We start from the raw sequence: 12,902 nt of genomic DNA, 5'->3' as shown, positions 1-12,902 counted from the left end.
TTCATGCAAAGATGGGCTCGATAAAGGACAGAAATGGTATGGACCTAACAGAAGCAGAAGATATCAAGAAGAGGTGGCAAGAACACACAGAAGAACTGTACAAAAAAGAGCTTCATGACCCAGATAATCACGATGGTGTGATCACTCACCTAGAGCCAGACACCCTGGAATGTGAAGTCAAGTGGGCCTTAGAAAGCATCACTACAAACAAAGCTAGTGGAGGTGATGGAATTCCAGTTGAGCTATTTCAAATCCTGAAAGATGATGCTGTGAAAGTGCTACACTCGATATGCCAGCAAATTTGGAAAACTCAGCAGTGGCCACAGGACTGGAAAAGGTCAGTTTTCATTCCAATCCCAAAGAAAGGCAATGCCAAAGAACACTCAAACTACCACACAATTGCACTCATCTCACAGGCTAATAAAGTAATGCTTAAAATTCTCCAAGCCAGGCTTCCGCAATATGTGAACCGTGAACTTCTGGATGTTCAAGCTGGTTTTAGAAAAGGCAGAGGAACCAGAGATCAAATTGCCAACATCCTCTGGATCATGGAAAAAGCAAGAGAGTTCCAGAAAAACATCTATTTCTGCTTTATTGACTATGCCAAAGCCTTTGACTGTGTGGATCACAAGAAACTGGGGAAAATTCTGAAAGAGATGGGAATACCAGACCACCTGACCTGCCTCTTGAGAAACCCGTATGCAGGTCAGGAAGCAACAGTTAGAACTGGACATGGAACAACAGACTGGTTCCAAATAGGAAAAGGAGTACATCAAGGCTGTATATTGTCACCCTGATTATTTAACTTCTATGCAGAGTACATCATGAGAAATGCTGGGCTGGAAGAAACACAAGCTGGAATCAAGATTGCTGGGAGAAATATCAGTAACCTCAGATATGCAGATGACACCACCCTTATGGCAAAAAGTGAAGAGGAACTAAAGAGCCTCTTAATGAAAGTGAAACAGGAGAGTGAAAAAGTTGGCTTAAAACTCAACATTCAGAAAACGAAGATCATGGCATCTGGTCCCATCACTTCATGGGAAATAGATGGAGAAACAGTGGAGACAGTGTCAGACTTTATTTTTGGGGGCTCCAAAATCACTGCAGATGGTAATTGCAGCCATGAAATTAAGACACTTACTCCTTGGAAGGAAAGTTATGACCAACCTAGATAGCATATTCAAAAGCAGAGACATTACTTTGCCAACAAAGGTTCATCTAGTCAAGGCTATGGTTTTTCCAGTGGTCATGTATGGATGTGAGAGTTGGACTGTGAAGAAAGCTGAGCGCTGAAGAATTGATGGTTTTGAGCTGTGGTGTTGGAGAAGACTCTTGAGAGTACCTTGGACTGCAAGGAGGTCCAACCAGTCCATCCTAAAGGAGATCAGCCCTGGGTGTTCATTGAAAGGACTGATGCTAAAGCTGCAACTCCAATACTTTGGCCACCTCATGTGAAGAGTTGACTTATGGGAAAAGACCCTGATGCTGGGAGGGATTAGGGGCAGGAGCAGAAGGGGACGACAGAGGATGAGATGGCTGGATGGCATCACTAACTCGATGGACATGAGTTTTAGTGAACTCCGGGAGTTGGTGATGGACAGGGAGGCCTGGCATGCTGCGATTCATGGGGTCGCAAAGAGTCGGACACGACTGAGCAACTGAACTGAACTAAACACATAATAGTTGCCAATTAAATGTTATTCTGTTATTGTTTTGCTGCTGTTGTAGTAATAATAATATTAACAAATATTATTATTATTCATCATGTACCTGGCTAGCATGTAAAGTGAGATAAAAGCATTCTTGAATTCAGAGAACTGATCTAAGTCTCCTTGCTCCTTTCTGTCCTGCTTCTCCTTCATTCAGTACACATGTGCCTTCATCCTGTTCTTAGCACCCTCCGACTAGATGTTTACTTCTGATATTTCTGGGATTCTGACTTTTGAGTTCCCTTATGGAGTCTGCTTTAGATGTACCCCAACTTGCTTCCATTGCTTCATGAAACCTCAGGTAGAATACCTTAGCCAGCATGCCCCTGGAAGTCCAACTTGAGCCCCTATAAGTCAGAAAGTGGGTAAAATATAGCTCTGTTAGCAAATTGATGACTACTTTATTTAATGCTTTAAAGGCAATTAAGTCCCCCAACTGATATCTCTCAACGGTGAGCTCCCAGGCATGCCAAGTCTCTCTAGTTTCAGAAAAAGCGCAAGTGTTAGCCGCTCAGTCGTGACTCCATGAACTGTAGCCCACCAGGATCCTCTGTCCATGGGATTCTCCAGGCAAGACTACTCAAGTGGGTAGCCATTGCCTTCTCCAGGGGATCTTCCCAACCCAGAGATCAATCCCAAGTCTGCTGCTAAGTCCCCAAATTGATAACTCTCAATGGTGAGCTCCCAGGTATGCCAAGATTCTCTAGTTTCAGATATATGATGTAAATAAGAGAACAAAGACTCATAACAAATCTATTATCAGATTCTCCATGTGTTAATTTTGGGGATCATTTCCTGTATTCGTTGTCTCAATTTAAATTGCTTTACTTTCCCTGGAGAATTGAACTTCAAAAAGGTCATATTTTCTCAAAGTTGCTATTGCAGGCCTGTGACGAGCATGAATCCCAGCTGGACATTCATACCTTTTCAACATCTTAGTCTCTTTCACCGTATTTGATCTGTCTCTCCTGAGCCCAACCTTACGTCATTCAGAAAAATCATTCAAATAGCTTTTGCCTCAAAGTGTTTCATTGAGAGGTTTTTTTCTTCCCCCCACAGAGAATGAAGTCTGCTCTGATTAGCATAGAATCCAGCCAGTTCTTTTTCTATGATCAAGGACAATTTTTTCCACCTGTACCAGGAGGTTTAAAATCTACCAGCTGGAAACATTTCCTCTAAAAACAATGATGTTGAAGTCTACAGGGGTGGGAGTTATAAAGAAATATCTAGTACTTGCTCAGAGCAGCTTATATTGTATCCAGACCTTGATTCACAGTGTTGTGTTCTGTTCCAGAGAGGACAAAAGCTTTAGCAGAAAAGCGATGTTGCAGGAGAAGGGGGTTGGAAGGCCGTAACACCCAAGTGAAGAGAGGGCTACAATCAGAAGTATGCAAATCCCAGAAGTTCATTCAGCCCCTTGTACTCAAATCTTGCTTCACAACTGAGTAATGGTTACTTACTCTATTGATTCAGACCACAAAGGGGAAATGGACTTTTCTTGAACATAAAAATGAAAAAAAAAAAAAAAATTGGGGGTGGGGGGTGGGTAGCAGCTAGTGTTTAAAGATGTCCCACAATGAATCACACCTTTCAGGATCCATGCCCTGTGATATCCCCATCCCCTGAATCCAGGTTGGGACTTTGATTTTCCTGAAAATAAGATATAATGCAGGAAATGCTGCATGTCTTCTGAGGCTGGGTCTGAAGAAGGCTTACTGTTTTCAACTTGGTCTCTGGTATGCTTACTCTGGGGAAACAAGCCTCGTGTAACCTGTCTGACCTCTAAGGGAGGATGCTATCTTGGATGTCCACCCACTTGGACATCTCATGGTGCCTCTAAGCCCAGGTGCCATCTGACTGCAACACACCAGAAGAAGCAAGCCAAAACTACCCAGCTGAGCTCATTCACCAGAGAAACCAAGAGATAAAAATAAGTTGCTGGTAAGTCACTAAGATTGCAGTAGGTGAACCATGATGTGGTTACACCATAGTAGATATCATAGGGAAAATATTCTATAAAGTTAGAGGTACTGACTCCAAGGGCTACATGGCATTAGTCCTGCATTATACATGAATTTTTAGCTGAAAATCTTAAAAACAAATATATACTGACTCAAGCAGTTAAAAAGGGAAATTATTAATTCAGGTAACTTAAAATCTTCATAATCGTGCTCAGTCACTCAGTTGTGTCTGACTCTTTGTGACACTTTGGACTGTAGCCTGCCAGGCTCCACTGTCCATGGGATTTTTCAGGCAAGAATATTGGAGGAGGTTGCCATTTTCTCCTCTAGGGGAGCTTCCCGACCTAAGGATCGAACCCATGTCTCCCACGTCTCCTGCATTGCAGGAGGATTCTTTACCACTGAGCCATTGGGGAAGCCCAACTGAAAATCTTAGGTGCAGAAAATTCCAATCATAAATAGATCTATGTCCTCAAAGATGTAGTAGGGAATTGATCTTACTCCTTTATTTCTGCTCTTCAGTTAGCTCTACTCTCAAGCAGGCTCTTACTTTGGGTTAAAAGTAGCCACCAACAGTGTTAAGCTTGAAACTTAACCTTTGGAAGCCCCAGTGTAGAGAGCTTTTCTTTCTCAACAATTCCAAGCCTGGTGTATATTGGCCTGGTTGGGCCATAAGCCCACTCCTCAAGCCAAAGATGAAATAAATACTTTTCATAAACATGTAGACTAAGAGGAAAGGAGGAATAATTCCCTAAGCAAAATGAGGCACTTATGGTAGGTATTACTTCAGGTTTAGTAGCAGAAACCCAAAATTTATGTAACAGCTTTTTAAAAAAAAAAAGTTAATTTCTTCCTCACATGTAAGTTCAAACAATGTATCATCTCTCTTTCTTAAAGGCATCAGGAACCTGGAATATTTTTAATCTTATTACTTTGCCATCAGTCACTCAGTTCAGTCACTCAGTTGTGTCTGACTCTTCATGACCCCATGGATTGCAGCATGCCAGGCTTTCCTATCCATTACCAACTCCTGGAGTTTGCTCAAACTCATGTCCATTGAGTGGGTGATGCCATCCAACTATCTTATCCTGTCATCCCCTTCTCCTCCTGCCTTCAGTCTTTCCCAGCATCAGAGTCTCTTCCAGAGAGTCAGTTCTTCACATCAGATGGCCAAAGTACTGGAGCTTCAGCTTCAGCATCAGTCTTCCCAATGAATATTCAGGACTGATTTCCTTTAGAATTGACTGGTTTGATCTCCTTGAAGGCCAAGGGACTGTCAAGAGTCTTCTCCAACACCACAGTTCCAAAGTATCAATTCTTCAGTGCTCAGCTTTCTTTATAGTCCAAATCTCACATCCATACATGACTACTGAAAAAACTGTAACTTTGACTAGACAGACCTTTGTTGACAAAGTAATGTCTCTGCTTTTTAATAACTGCTTTGACATAGGTTAATATTAATTCATAGACTCCATCTCTTGGCTTACAGTGGTTGCTCCAACTCCACCCTTCATGCTCATATTCCCTCAGTTCAGTTCAGTTCAGTCCAGTCACTCAGTCATGTCCGACTCTTTGCAACCCCATGAATAGCAGCATGCCAGGCCTCCCTCTCCATCACCGGAGTTCACTCAAACTTAACGTCCGAGTCAGTGATGCCATCCAGCCATCTCATCCTCTGTCATCCCCTTTTCCTCCTGCCCCCAATCCCTCCCAGCATCAAAGTCGTTTCCAATCAGTCAACTCAGTAGGAAGGGGTAAAAATTGAAGGGAAGGATGTGTTCATTCTCTTCAAGGGAAGAATGAAAAAAAAATCACACATTAAATTTCACTCATATTCAGTTCACTAGAACTGATCATATGTACCTTTAAGAGTCAGGAAATGCCGTTTTTACTGATGGCCTTATGTCTAAACAAAGTTTCTGTTACTATGTAAGAAGAAAATTTCTGGGAGACAACTAGCAATCTCTAACATATGCAGTTATCAACAGAAAAGGGAATGAAAGCTAAAGTAGAAAAAAATTATTCATGGCATAAATGTAGAAATTTCTATGATTCCAAGATTTTTTTTAACACTCCATGGAATTGTTTCTTTCTTGAAAATTGTTACTAATGGCATCACTAGTACTAATGACCCTTCATTTATCTAATAAGAGAGTGTGCATGGAGATTTTATCTTATTTTTATTTGTTTTCTTTTGTTGCTTTTGTTGTTTTTTGAATTTTGTACAAAAATGTTTAATTCAAAAATTAGAATGTGTTCATGAGCCTGACACTCAAAAGTAGCAAACACTGTTATGTTTTAATAGAGGATACAGACTTTTTTCTTTTAGAAAGTAAAAAAATACAGATAAAATTGAAATCCCTTGTCCATTCCTCTCTAGATGCATCCCACTTCATGAATTTTGTGTATCAACTGTGCATTATAATACTTTCTCTAATAATAATAGCGATGAGAGCAAACTCAGTGCTTACTATGTGTAAGCGTTCTTACAGGTGCTCTCCAAGTGTTCACTCATTTTACCTCCATAATAACCAAAAGGTAGGTAGCATTATTATCTTCATTTTACAGATGAAATTGGAAGCACAGAGAGATTAAATAATTTCCACGATCCTACAACCAATAGTAGTAGAGCCAGTATGAAAATTCATGCATGCTTACTGGGAACGGAGTACGTGCTTTTAAAATCACTAATAGAAATGGCTACTATGTCTCAAGAACACTAAGTGGTATTGTTTCCTGCAAGTCCTTTCTTCAATTTCAAAAAATGCTACCATTTGTACCATTCTGCAGCGTGACATGACAAAAATCTTTTTATATTTATCTTTATTGATTTATATAGATCTAATATTTTCATTTTAATTGCTATGTATTAATCAATTGTATAGTTATAATACAGCTATCTATTTCCTAGACTATTTTTAAAAGTTTCTAAAAAGTTGCTATCTGACAAGGTACTAATAGGTTAAATAAACATTGGAGTTTTTAAAGGAAAGTTCAGCCTATATCATGTATCTTCAAGGAATGTATATTACTGAAAATTTTATTTCAAAATAAATAAATAAAAAACCATTTCCCTCCGTTGTCCAAAGAACCCATCACAGTGACTGGAAAATATCTTGTTTAGACAACAGACACTTTGACTATCTTTCCTAAAATTTGTGACCAACCCAAGGCAGTGGATTGTTCTTAACCACATCAAAAGTACTGGATGCTTTTTGAACACTAAGTGTACACTCAAAATTCTTTTTATATCTTTTTATATTATGGAAGAATATTTTACACACTAACAAGTAAATGAAAACATCACTAACTGATAACTATACTATTATTTTTATTTTTGCCGATGGTGACTGCAGCCATGAAATTAAAAGATGCTTGCTCCTTGGAAGAAAAGCTATGACCAACCTAGACAGCATATTAAAAAGCAGAGACATTACTTTGCCAACAAAGGTCCATCTAGTCAAGGCTATGACTTTTCCAGTAGTCATGTATGGATGTGAGAGTTGTACCATAAAGAAAGCTGAGTGCCAAAGAATTGATGCTTTTGAGCTATAGTGTTGGAGAAGACTCTTGAGAGTCCCTTGGACTGCAAGAAGATCCAATCTGTCGATTCTAAAGGAAATCAGTCCTGAATATTCATTGGAAGGACTGATGCTGAAGCTGAAACTCCAATACGTTGGCCACCTCATGCAAAGAACTGACTCGTTGGTAAAGACCCTAATGCTGGGAAAGATTGAGGACAGCAGGAGAAGGGGATTACAGAGGATGAGATGGTTGGATGGCATCACCAACATAATGGACATGAGTTTGAGTAAGCTCCGGGAGTTGGTGATATACAGGGAGGCCTGGTGTGCTGAAGTCCATGGAGTTGCGAAGAGTCGGACGTGACTGAGCTATTGAACTGAATTGAATTTGTCCAATATTTACTAAGCATACATAATATGTTAGACACTTTCCAAGCGATATATTCTAACTCTGCCCCCAAATGTAGTGGGGGGATATCAAGAACAGAGAAAAAAATTAATACACAGAATAAAGGTTTCCCAGGGAATGTGATTAATTCAAATCAACATTTCTCAAGGTACAATTCTATACACGAAGTTACCCAAAGTATCTTTCATGAAGTATTAAAAGATGTTAAGTGAAGAAAAAAAAGAGATGCTTTTTAGTCAAATAACTGGGGAATCCTGGGACAAGCCAACTTTAACACATGTTCTTATTGCACAGATTTAAGTTTTAAATCTAAAAAATAAAAATTTAAAAATCAACAGAACCCCTCGGTTCCCACCTGAAGAGGAGATCAGTTTTTAATTCAGGAATTTGGTGAGTTAAGTTCAATCAGCAGTGAGACAAATTGAGTCTATTTATTATATTAAACTCAGAGGTAGAAGCCAGGTATCAGAAACTGACCCAAATAAATAATATCTAAATATTATTGTCCAAATGATGTGCTGCATGGCACTAGAAATGCGAGATCTCTCTCTACACACACATACTCACAAACACACATGTGTGTGTGTACACAAACATCTATGACTAGATAAATTACTAAATCCATGAACTGAGTAAATTTGGAAAATAATGTTTACTATGTCATTCTATTAAAACCTTCTAAAAGGTCCTGGAGCTTTTAAAAATGTTGCATCATGTTTATAAAGTGGCAGAAATTAAAATCAATTCTCAACCTGATTTTCTGTTTATTCTGCAAGACTGGCCTTGCCTCTGCCATACAAAATAGAGATCTACCTTTTGAATACCAGTTGGGATCCAATGTTTCATTCAACCAGGAAATGCTCATTGATCAAAGACGTTAAGATACACTCAGCTGGATATGTGAGACAGAGCCCTGGAACTGTACGTAAATTGTCAGCTAGAACTGTGGCCAGTGTGGATGTCCCTATCAGGAAGCTCCCTTTGCTGATTTTGGGACTCAAGGGGTTACTTGGAAAGGTCCATAACAATCTTCTCTCACCCTCCGGGAGACCTACACTGAGTGTTCCGGCAATTTATGCCTGCATATGTCATCAAATAATAACCATTTTGCATAGAAATAGAGTTTCTTCACAGATTTATGAACAACCCCTTGGCCTCTTAAGATGACATGCACTAGGCTGAGACAAAATTTTTCAAACATATTTGATAAACCAGCTAAATTATGGGCCCGATAGGCTTGACTGCCCCAGATTGGTCGCGCTTGTGGCCGCTCTGGGGAAGCAGGTTGTTTCCTGGGGGCTGCCCTGCACCAGCCTCAGCTCTGCCTCTTCATTCTCCCGCATTGTGTTTTTATCCTGATTCCCTGGTGCTCTTTCCCATGAGTTACCTTCAGCCCATGAAGGAATGATCTCAACTATAGAATTTGTGACTGGAAAAAAGTTCTAACAAAACATGGAATTTTATTTTACAGACTAAGGAATTAAGATGAAGAAAGGCTAAGGGCTTGTCCAAAATCTCACAAGAACAGAGGAAGCACTGGAAACTAATCACTCTGGGTGTAACAATGTTAAAATACATGGGGACGTTAGCTGCACTGAAATGAAATGGCTGAAATGTCATTTAAGTTTTATGCAGAGATTTTTAAGTGCAAGCATTTAAGGGGTGGTTCATGCACAGTCTGCAACCCATGTCATCCAAGAGTAAAGCAGCCACCTCCTAGATCTTGTTTTATTCAGAATGGTGCAGGACAACAAACAAGTATCCATATTTTGGAAGAGAAATTCACATGGTTGGCTTCTTCTCCTTCAAGTCACAGCTAAACCATCATCCATTCAGAGAACCCTTTCTGGCCTGGCCACTGAAACTCTCCCTGTGGTTCTGTATCATATTACCCTTTTATTTCCTTCATAGTACATATTGCATCCAGAAAATTAATTTACTTGCTTATTGTCTCTCCCTGCACTGCCACCCCCCGCATTGGAACATACAATCCTAGTCTCTCTTTTTACCATTGTGTTCCTGTTGCCTAATAAAGCATCTGGTTCGGAGAAGACACCCAGTACCTGAGTGGGTGAAGCCAAATCCAGATGGCAAATGGGCGGGGGAGAAACAAGATAGCTACAGACCTCTTGTGATCTATGTAGGTGACTGACGCAAGACCATGGAGGAGAACTTCTGGACAACGGGGCACAGCCCTAATGGAAGGTAAGCTGTGGAGAAAAGGTTAGACTGCAGAGGCTGGATTGTGGAGGATTAGACACAGCCAGGGGAGAGGGGGCGGGGAATGGGGGGGGCCAGTCAGGAGCCCGGGAGTGGAGCTCTTCCTGAGTCAGAAGAGTAGGAGTTGCCTACGGAGGTGTTATGCAGCTTGATCTTTGTTTAGACTGAGAACAAAAATGTTTCTGAAACACCAAAATCCTTTTCTCAAATCTCTACGTTGCCACTACCTGGGCCCTCTCATCTCTGCCACCCTATGACGCCCCCATCCCCGGCATGAGTCCCCCATGACCAGGGGAGGAACTATGGCTCCTCAAGTGCGTCCAGCCATAATTCACTTCCCCCCGTGCCTTCTCCATCCAATGTCCTCTGCAGGAAATAGAACCACGGCCTGATGATCACTTAGAAGAGCTATCAAGGGGAATCCTTAAAGGCAGCCTGCCAGAGTCTGGGAAAAGGAAATTTCAGGCCAGGCCACCAGGGAAGAAATTCACAGATGCTTTCCCCAAAAAGGACTTTAGGTTTTAAAAATGTCCTGAGGGCAGAAAGTACATCTACTGTGGTAGTTTTCTGCACCTCCTCCTCCCCAACAGACCTAAAGCTTCACATATTTTGCTGAGCCATAAACCTCAGCTTTGTCAGTATCCAAACCACGGAGCCCAAATGCTTGTGTTTTACCCCTCTCCAACGGCATGGTTCCCCACACCAGCTCCTAGAAGGATAAAATAAACCTGTGGCCAAATAGAGGGGTAACAATTTGCAAATAGCTGACGGCAAATGAGGTTCTGGAGTTGCTGCAAATATGTAGACAATCAGGCGCCTTGTGAATGTACAGAGGGAGCCACAGCACCTTAGTCAGATGGAAAGACTGAGGTTGGGACTAGCTCTGGAGCAAAAAATTACCTAGTTACTGGAGACGGTCAGCCTCTGAGGCTTTCCTGCCTACACTGGAAATGGCACTAATGTACCCCTGCACATCTTAAGAAACAGGGCTGACCTACAGTGAGGTCGGTCTCTGTGCTTCTCTCATTAACTGATTCCTGATGGTTTCTGCCAATCTTAAAGTGAAAATGACTGTTTTCTCCATTATATGAACTCATCCTATTTCTGAACTCTTTACTAAATTGAGTTTAATATTGGAGGTAGGCATGGTAGATTAACGCAGGTCAATAAAAGGGTATCTAACACTGGGAAGATCAAGGAAGCTTCCTGGACAAGTTGATACGTGAGCTGACTTTTATAGGATGTGTAATGCTGGTGAGACAGAGAAGAGGAGGAAGGGAGAGAAAGGTTTTCCATGTACAGAAACACAAGCAGTTGCTCAAGCACCAACCTACCTATTCATTTAGCTTCATCCAGCCCATAAACATTTACTGAGAAAGAAAGTGTTGCATAGTGGTTAAGAGTACTCACTCTGGATTTGGATCTGCCTGGTTTCCAGTCTCAGCTCTGATATTTCCTAGTTGTGCAACTTTTAACAAGTTCTTAATCTCCCTGTGATTCTACTTTCTCATCTACAAAATATGGATAATAATAGAACCTCCCTTCTGGGATTGTTGCACAGAATAAGGGAATGAATATGTGTAAAGTGTGTTACAGAAGTGTCTGCTATTATTCTTCTTGTTATTTAGTGCTAAATATTTGCTAGGTACTGGAAACAAAAAGATGAATAACAGGCATAACCTCTATCCTCATAGAACACATAGTTGTTTAGGAATATGTAGGTACAGTGAAGGGGGAAGTATGGAGTGCTAGAGAGCATTATATTAATAAACAGAGGCTAGATTAAGTCAAGGCATCAAACAACCCCCACATCTTAGTGGCTTATAAGATTAACCAAATGAGTACACTTCATATTGCTGCTAGATGGCTGGAGCTGTGCTCCAAATCTTCTCAATCAGGGACCCAGACTAACTAGAGTTAGGCAGTTGCCTTGAGAGAGAGAGAGGTGGGTATTGTGAATTACATACTGGCTCTTAAAAGTCTCTACCTGGGTGTGGCACACACTGTTTCTGCTTACATTTTGTTGGCCAGAGCAAGCCACATGATCACAACAAACTTCAAGGTTGAGGGAACATGCAATCCAACCATGTGCCCAAAAGGAGAAAAATGAGAACATCTGTGGATAGCCTTAATAATGGCCACCTAAGTTAGCATTACAGGGAGAGAAACTTCTTTGGGGAAGTAATATTTTAGCTGAGAGCTCACAGTCAAACAGGAATTAACCAGGCACAGGATGGAATGGGGTGATTCCAGGCATGGTTTGAGAAAACTAATTAGGCAGAGTTCAATAGTGAGGTGGCCAGAGAGAAGGCTGAGAGGCCAGATTGTATAGGACCTAGCACATTATATGTGGGATAAATTGAGTGAAAATCATCTCAAAGCAATATTCTATGCATGTTAAGTTGCTTCAGTCATGCCCAACTTTTTGTGACCCCATGGACACATGGGGAGCCCTGCCAGGGCTCCTCTGTCTATGGAATTTTCCAGGCAAGAATGCTATAATGGGTTGCCATACCCTTCTCCAGGGGATCTTCCTGACTCAAGGTTCAAACCCATGTGTCTTATGTCTCCTGAATTGGTAGGCTTGTTCTTTACCACTAGTGCCCCCTGTAAAGCCCTTTCTTGAAGCCAAGATGGCCACAAATATGTTTGAGAATTAGATTTGCATTTTAGAACATAGTTCTGTTTGTGATATGTACAATGGATTAAGATGACTAGACAGGAGGTCTAGATTAGGGGATACTGATTAAGAGAATCTTAATGTGATACAAAATGAACCCAGAAAGAAACACATGATTAAATGTAAATCTAAGGAGCATCTTAATAGAAGCAGAGCATCAAGGATGGTTCACCACTTTCTGATTTGGCAATCAGTAAGATGGTGATACCATTCACTGAAGAGAATATATAGGATGAAAGGCAAGATGAAGAGTTTAGCCTTAGAGAGATTATCCATTATAAGTTTCTAAGTTATCCAAGTAGAGATATGCATCTCAAATGCAGCTAATTTGTAGGTGTTGGAATCAGAAGGGAGGCCTGGGCAAGAAAAGTAGATAAAGGAGTCATCAGGATATGA

This window comes from Bubalus kerabau, chromosome 15 (assembly GCF_029407905.1).
Source record: "Bubalus kerabau isolate K-KA32 ecotype Philippines breed swamp buffalo chromosome 15, PCC_UOA_SB_1v2, whole genome shotgun sequence".
In the NCBI taxonomy this organism is placed as follows: Eukaryota; Metazoa; Chordata; class Mammalia; order Artiodactyla; family Bovidae; genus Bubalus; species Bubalus kerabau.
The sequence above is the reverse complement of the archived record's forward strand: the minus strand, read 5'-3'. Positions refer to the sequence as shown.